The sequence below is a fragment of the Cherax quadricarinatus genome, chromosome 23 (genome assembly GCF_038502225.1).
Source record: "Cherax quadricarinatus isolate ZL_2023a chromosome 23, ASM3850222v1, whole genome shotgun sequence".
Lineage (NCBI taxonomy): Eukaryota > Metazoa > Arthropoda > Malacostraca > Decapoda > Parastacidae > Cherax > Cherax quadricarinatus.
Genome location: NC_091314.1, coordinates 6,727,390 through 6,734,889, shown reverse-complemented (window position 1 = coordinate 6,734,889; position 7,500 = coordinate 6,727,390). Strand labels below are relative to the sequence as shown.

General features: G+C 43.1%; 1 protein-coding gene across 3 annotated transcripts in view; it reads right to left on the bottom strand.

Annotated features, from left to right (window-relative positions):
- synr (sayonara) overlaps positions 1–7,500 on the bottom strand; it is a 95,684-nt gene that overhangs the window by 29,179 nt on the left and 59,005 nt on the right. The window lies entirely within an intron of this gene.

The following is a 7,500-nucleotide window of genomic DNA, read 5'->3' as shown; positions in this document are numbered from 1 at the left end:
ACAACTGGGTGCAGACACGGACGTCACGCAACAGGGTACAGACACGTCACAAGGACGTAATGAGGCACGTCTCGAAGAGGATGGGTTGCTTTCGTCAGAGACTGCGTCAATAGTTTCCAATTTAATTTCTCTTAGTTTTTACATCTTGCTAAAAATTTAAGCTCACTCAGAAATATTGCTGTTTGTGAGACAACACACACGCACACACACACACACACACACACACACACACACACACACACACACACACACACACACACACACACACACACACACACACCTCTTCCTATACCTCCTCCCCCGTCACCTCTTCCTTCTCACTCTCTCCTCTCTCTCCTTTTATCTCTATCTCTTTCTCTCTCTCCCTCTCTCCCTTTCCACTATCCCTCCTTCCTCCTGCTTCTCCTTTTCCTATACCTCCTCCATCTCCCATCCCCCTCACGTCCCCTTCCTTCTCCTCCTCCCTCTCCCCTCGCCTCCTACGCATACAAGCACACTACAGGCTGACCCTACCCAACTCACACGCTCCACACACTCTAACACTCCCTTCCTCTCTCTCTCTAACTCATTCACACTCTCTATCTCTCTTTCTTTATCCCACTTTCTCTCCCTCTTCATCTTCCTTCTCATCCTCCTTACTCCTGCTTCCTTAGCCCACATTGCTCTTCCCCCTGTCCCCCTTAGTCTTCCCCCCAGCTCTCTTCCCTCTGCTGCTGTCCTCCCTCCAGCTCATTATCCTTTTCCCCCCTCCCTGCCTCCTCCCCCCTTCTCCCCACAATAAACACCCCCCTCCCTCCCCACAACAAACACCCCCCTCAACATAGCACTCTTGGCATAAGCTCTTCCTTCAGTGGAAAAGAAACATGGGATACCAAAAAACCAGACGGAGAACCAGAGGAATGGTGGATGAAGCGACGGGTGGACCTGGGAGAGAAGACTGGGAGGCAGAGCTCACGCGAAGAGAGAAGTGGGGGAGGAGGCTGGAAGAGCTCGACAAGAAAATGGAAGAGAAAATAGCTGAGGAGAGCAGGAAATGGGAATTACAAATCACAGCAGCTGAAGCTAAGATACAGGGCTTAGTAGAAGAACTAAAAAGTATGAAACAGCCTAAAGAACCAAAGTGTCGACAGTACAGCCATGACACCAAGAACTATGAGGGAACAAAGGAGATATACTGTATGCGATGACTCTATCGGACCCAAGGGGAGCCCGGGAAAAGGCAGGGAGAACAGCAGGAACTAATGAGGGGACTAAAGACAATGAAGGAGCTAAGCTATACACAGAGGCTCTAACAGACAACTGCCATGCTCAGGAACAGATAAGCAAAGGGGCACCGGATAGGGAAGAGACAGTAGGAAGCAATGCGTCAATGGCAGGAACCAATTCGTATCAGAGGATGCTCAGGGAAGCACAGTGGGAGGATGAAAGGGAGAGGGCCGTTTTTGACTATAGGCTCCAAGAAGTAGATGGAGAAACTTATGAGGCAAGGAAACAGGAGAAAAAAACGATTGAAAGCATCAGGAAAGCAATAGGAGAGGACGACATGACCCAGCTGACAAATTTTAGGAGAATTGAGTGGTTTGTGAGAGGAAAAAAGCGTCCAGTCAAAGTGATTTTCAAGGCAGAGTCAGCTTGAAACCGGATCCTGCAGGAGAAAGCGTTTGTTCCCAAGGGTAACAGAAATAATGGGAAGGACAGAACGAGCCCTTGGTTTACCTGAAGGTGTAGGGAGGCAAAAACTAAGCGCTCTAGAGAATGGAAAAAGTACAGAAGGCAAAGGACTTAGGAAAATAAAGAGATTAGTCGACGAGCCAGAAACGAGTATGCACAGATAAGGAGGGAGGTGCAGCGGCAGTATGAAAATGACATAGCATCGAAAGTCAAGTATGACCCGAAACTACTCTACAGCCACATCAGGAGGAAGACAACAGTCACAGACCAGGTAATCAGGCTAAGGAAAGAAGGTGGGGAGCTCAAAAGAAACGACCAAGAAGTATGTGAGGAGCTTAACATGAGATTTCAGGAAGTCTTTACAGTGGAGGTTGAAGGGACACTGAGAAGACAAAACAGTGGGGTACAGCAACAAGAGATATACCAACAAGCTCAGATGTGCAAGTCCCTCTCAAATCCAACCCCTCCCACTCATGTACTTATCCAACCTAAATTTGAAACTACCCAAAGTCCTAGCCTCAATAACCCAACTAGGTAGACTGTTCCACTCATCAACTACCCTATTTCCAAACCAATACTTTCCTATGTCCTTTCTAAATCTAAACTTATCTAATTTAAATCCATTACTGCGGGTTCTCTCTTGGAGAGATATCCTCAAGACCTTGTTAATATCCCCTTTATTAATACCTATCTTCCACTTATACACTTCGATCAGGTCTTCCCTCATTCTTCGTCTAACAAGTGAATGTAACTTAAGAGTCTTCAATCTTTCTTCATAAGGAAGATTTCTAATGCTATGTATTAATTTAGTCATCCTACGCTGAATGTTTTCTAACGAATTTATGTCCATTCTGTAATATGGAGACCAGAATTGAGCTGCATAATCTAGGTGAGGCCTTACTAATGATGTATAAAGCTGCAGTATGACCTCTGGACTTCTGTTGCTTACACTTCTTGATATAAATCCCAGTAATCTATTTGCCTTATTACGTACGCTTAGGCATTGCCGTCTTGGTTTAAGGTTGCTGCTAACCATAACCCCCAAGTCCTTTTCGCAATCTGTATGGCTAAGTTCTACATTATTTAACTTATAAGTGCTAGGGTTATGGACACTCCCGAGCTTCAGAACCTTGCATTTATCTACATTGAACTGCATCTGCCACTTTTCTGACCAAGAGTAGAGTTTGTCTAAATCCTCCTGAAGATCCCTAACATCTACGTTTGAATCAATTATCCTACCTATCTTCGTGTCATCGGCGAATTTGCTCATATCACTAGTAATTCCTTCATCAAGATCATTGATATATATTATAAACAACAACGGGCCCAAGACTGATCCCCACTCGGATTTAACCCCATTTATGGACACTCTCTGCTTCCTGTCTGTGAGCCATGATTCGATCCACGAGAGCACCCTTCCCCCAATGCCATGAGCTGCTACTTTCTTCAACAGTCTTTGGTGCGGAACTCTATCAAATGCCTTACTAAAATCTAAGTAAACAATATCAAATTCTTTATCGTGGTCAACAGCCTCAAAAGCTTTACTGAAGAAAGTTAATAAATTAGTTAGACAAGACCGGCCTCTTGTGAATCCATGCTGAGTATCATTAATCAAGCTATGCTTATCGAGATGGCTTCTTATAATCTCAGCTATAATTGACTCTAGTAATTTGCCTACAATTGAGGTCAGGCTTATTGGGCGGTAATTTGACGGTAACGACTTGTCCCCTGTTTTAAAAATAGGAATTACATTAGCCATCTTCCACATATCAGACACTACACCTGTTTGAAGAGATAAATTAAAAATATTAGTTAATGGTTCACAGACTTCCATTTTGCATTCCTTTAGAACCCTTGAAAAAACCTCATCAGGACCCGGTGACTTATTTTGTTTCAGTCGGTCTATCTGCTTCACAACCATTTCACTAGTGACTGTGATGTTACATAATTTATCTTCTTCTGGCCCACTATAAAAATTAATTACCGGAATATTATTAGTGTCTTCCTGTGTAAAAACCGAGAGAAAATACTTATTTAAAATCGAGCACATTTCATTCTCTTTGTCAGTATGATGCCCATAGTTATTTTTAAGGGGACCTATCTTATCTCTGACTTTTGTTCTATATACCTGGAAAAAACTTTTTGGGTTAGTTTTAGAATCCCTAGCAACTTTAATTTCATAGTCCCTTTTAGCTTTTCTTATCCCCTTTTTAATGTCCCTCTTAATGTCAATATACTGATTCATAAGATGACCCTCGCCTCTTTTGATAAGCCTATAAATTCCTTTCTTATGCCCTAGTAGATATTTCAGCCTATTATTCATCCATTTTGGGTCGTTTCTATTTGATCTAATTTCTTTATAAGGGATAAATGTTCTTTGAGCAGCATGTATTGTGTTCAGAAAACTGTCATATTGATAGCTCTCTTCGTTACCCCAGTCAACAGATGATAAGTGTTCTCTAAGCCCATCGTAATCTGCTAAGCGAAAATCTGGGACTGTTACTGAGTTATCCCTACTATCATACTTCCATTCAATTCTAAATGTAATTGATTTGTGGTCGCTAGCACCCAGTTCCTCTGAAACTTCTAAATTATTAACAAGGGATTCATTGTTTGCCAGAACTAAGTCAAGCAGGTTATTTCCCCTTGTAGGTTCTGTCACAAACTGCTTCAAAAAACAATCCTGATGTGATGATGTGAAGTTAATGAGGAGAATTAAATCAATGGGCGGGATAGGTACATGAGTGGGAGGGTGAGATTAAGACACATGTGCAACATCTGGGTATCTTTATTGTAGACGTTTCGCCATCCAGTGGCTTTATCAATACAAATTCTAGGACATAACTTGAAGACAGTAGAACTATGTACAGAAGATGAGGTAATCAGTCCCTCAACCTAGGAGTTGGTGCGAAGAGCACCACGACTATGGTGCTCTTCGCACCTACTCCTAGGTTGAGGGACTGATTACCTCATCTTCTGTACATAGTTCTACTGTCTTCAAGTTATGTCCTAGAATTTGTATTGATAAAGCCACTGGATGGCGAAATGTCTACAATAAAGATACCCAGATGTTGCACATGTGTCTTAATCTCATTTTGTCGGTATTGTATACCATTCGTACACAACTAGATGCCTGCTGTAGAAGTTAGAGGTGTGGGGCTGCGTTTCGTAGTGAGGTCTTTGATAGATGATGTGTTTATGGTGGAAACGTTGATGTTACACATAGCAAGTGCCCGGCGAGTATTCGTGGCAACATCGCCACATGGGAGTACTATGAACTGTTTAGGGGGCTGTTCCATGGGCGGTTTGTTGAGGATAGCTTGTGCCTTGAGTCTGCAATCTCGGATGAAGAAAGATGGGAACTGAAGACGTGTAAAGGCTTGTGTTATGTAAGTGTATTCTTCTAGAAAACAAGGGCTGAAGATGCGAAGAGCTCTCAAGAAGAAGCCAATGAGGACTCCTCTCTTAGTGCGGGTGTCTTGGTGTGAATAAAAGTGTATAAGATCGTCCTTGTTGGTAGGTTTTCTATACACTTTGAAGAGAAGTTTGTCACTGTCGGGAGATCTGCACAGTAGAACGTCGAGGAAAGGAAGTTTGCCATCATTTTCGAGTTCAAGTGTAAACTTTATTGATGGTTCAACTGCATTGATCTTGTTGAGAAGGGCCTGGATATTGAGACGTCTCGGATAGAAAACCAATATATCATCAACGTATCTTAGCCAGGTAACGGTGTTGGGAATGAGGGTGCTGAATTTCTCTGTCTCCAAGTTTTCCATGAAGAGGTTGGCAAGCACAGCACTGAGCGGGCTGCCCATTGCCATCCCAAAGCATTGTTTGTAACAGTTGTCCTGATACTTGAAGAAGTTGAAATTAACACAAAGTTCCACTAGATTGATGAAATCTAGAAGAGGTAAAGGGAGGTCGTGGTTTTCAGTGAGTTTCTGTCTGAGAATGTTGATTGCAGCGTCAGTAGGAACGTTGGTAAAGAGGGCTGTGACATCGAAGGAAGCCATGCTTTTGTTTTTGACATTCAGGTTGGAAATTCGGGAGAGAAGGTCACCTGAGTGTTTGAGGTCTGCTTGACTGATAGTGCCCAGAAGCGCTGAAAGGTATTTGGCAAGGTGGCCGGCTAGTCTGTGTGGTGCACTCCCTATGCCCGAAGTGATAGGCCGTAGTGGGATGCCAGGTTTGTGTGTCTTAGGAAGGCCATACAGGCGTGCTGGTTTCGGTTGACCTGGTAAAAGTTTAAGTAGTTTTTTGCCTTGTTCTGATTTTCGTAAGATGCTACGAGCCTTTTGAAGGAAAGTCTGGGTACTTTGAAATAGCACTGATTCCGATACAGGCTGGTATGTGTTGGCATCGTTGAGAAGATTTAAATTGTTGTAGTCGACAGTGTTGAGTAACACCACACCACCTCCTTTGTCAGCGGTTGTAATGACGATATCATCGTTGTTGGCCAAGTTCCTGATTGCTTGGATGTATCTTCTGGGAATGACCGGTCTTGAAGGCTCAGTAGCTGCAGCAGTGATAATTCCTTGGACAAAGCCCTTTTGAAACTCGGAGTCTCCAAAAGGTTGGTTCTTGGTTACCATATCCACCAGATTATGTTTCTTGTTGATGCCAGTAGTAAACTTGAGCCCTAGGCTGAGGGCTTCTGTCTCGGTGACGGTTAGTGTATAGGAAGATAAGTTATTTATGATTTCTGGTCGTCCCATTTCGCTCCATTTGCTGTGGGAGCACAGGTCTTGTAGTTTTCGTGATAGCTTCAATTTCTGTTGGATGTTGGCAGTGGTAACTTGGCTGAGTATATATTCTGCCGTCCTTCTGTCAGGAGTAGGAAGTGAAGCACGAATCTGAGCGGCACGTAATGAGGCCTCCTTCTGAGCATGTCAGAGTTCATCAGAGCTTTCTCTAAGGTAGGCGTAAACAGCAGGAGAGAAAGGGTGTCTAGATGTGGTCAGTTGTCGAGGAGTGGATGGTTGTACCACGGTCCACTCCTCGACAACTGACCACATCTAGACACCCTTTCTCTCCTGCTGTTTACATTAATGACCTTGATGAAGGGATTACGAGTGACATGAGTAAATTTGCTGATGATACAAAGATAGGTCGTATAATTCACTCTGAGGAGGATATCAATGAACTCCAGGACGATTTGGACAAATTAATGTCTTGGTCTGAAAAATGGCAGATGAAGTTCAATGTGGATAAGTGTAAGGTACTTGCCCTTGGTAATGAAAATAACCCTCGAAGCTATAATCTAGGTGAAGTAGAGCTTGGTCATACAGAATGTGAAAAAGACTTGGGAGTCATGGTAAGCAGAAATCTAAAGCCAAGACAGCAGTGCCTCAGTGTGCGCAACAAGGCCAACAGATTACTTGGATTTATCTCAAGAAGTATAAGTAACAGAAGTCCAAAAGTTATTTTACAGCTCTATACATCACTAGTGAGCCCTCATTTAGATTATGCTGCTCAGTTTTGGTCCCCTTACTACAGGATGGACATAGACTCATTAGAGAACATACAGAAAAGAATGACTAACATGATTTAATTTGTAAGGAACCTCCCGTATGAAGATAGACTCAAAGCCACTCTCTGGAGAGGCGTAGAATGAGGGGAGATATCATTGAAGTGTATAAGTGGATGACGGGCATAAGCAAGGGAGATATTAATAAAGTACTGAGTGTGTCGATCCACGTAAGAACCATGAATAATGGATTTAAGTTGGATAAATTTAGATTTAGAAAGGACATAGGTAAGTACTGGTTTTCTAACAGAGTTGTAGATGCGTGGAACAGTCTTCCCAGTGGGGTGATAGAGGTTAGGACC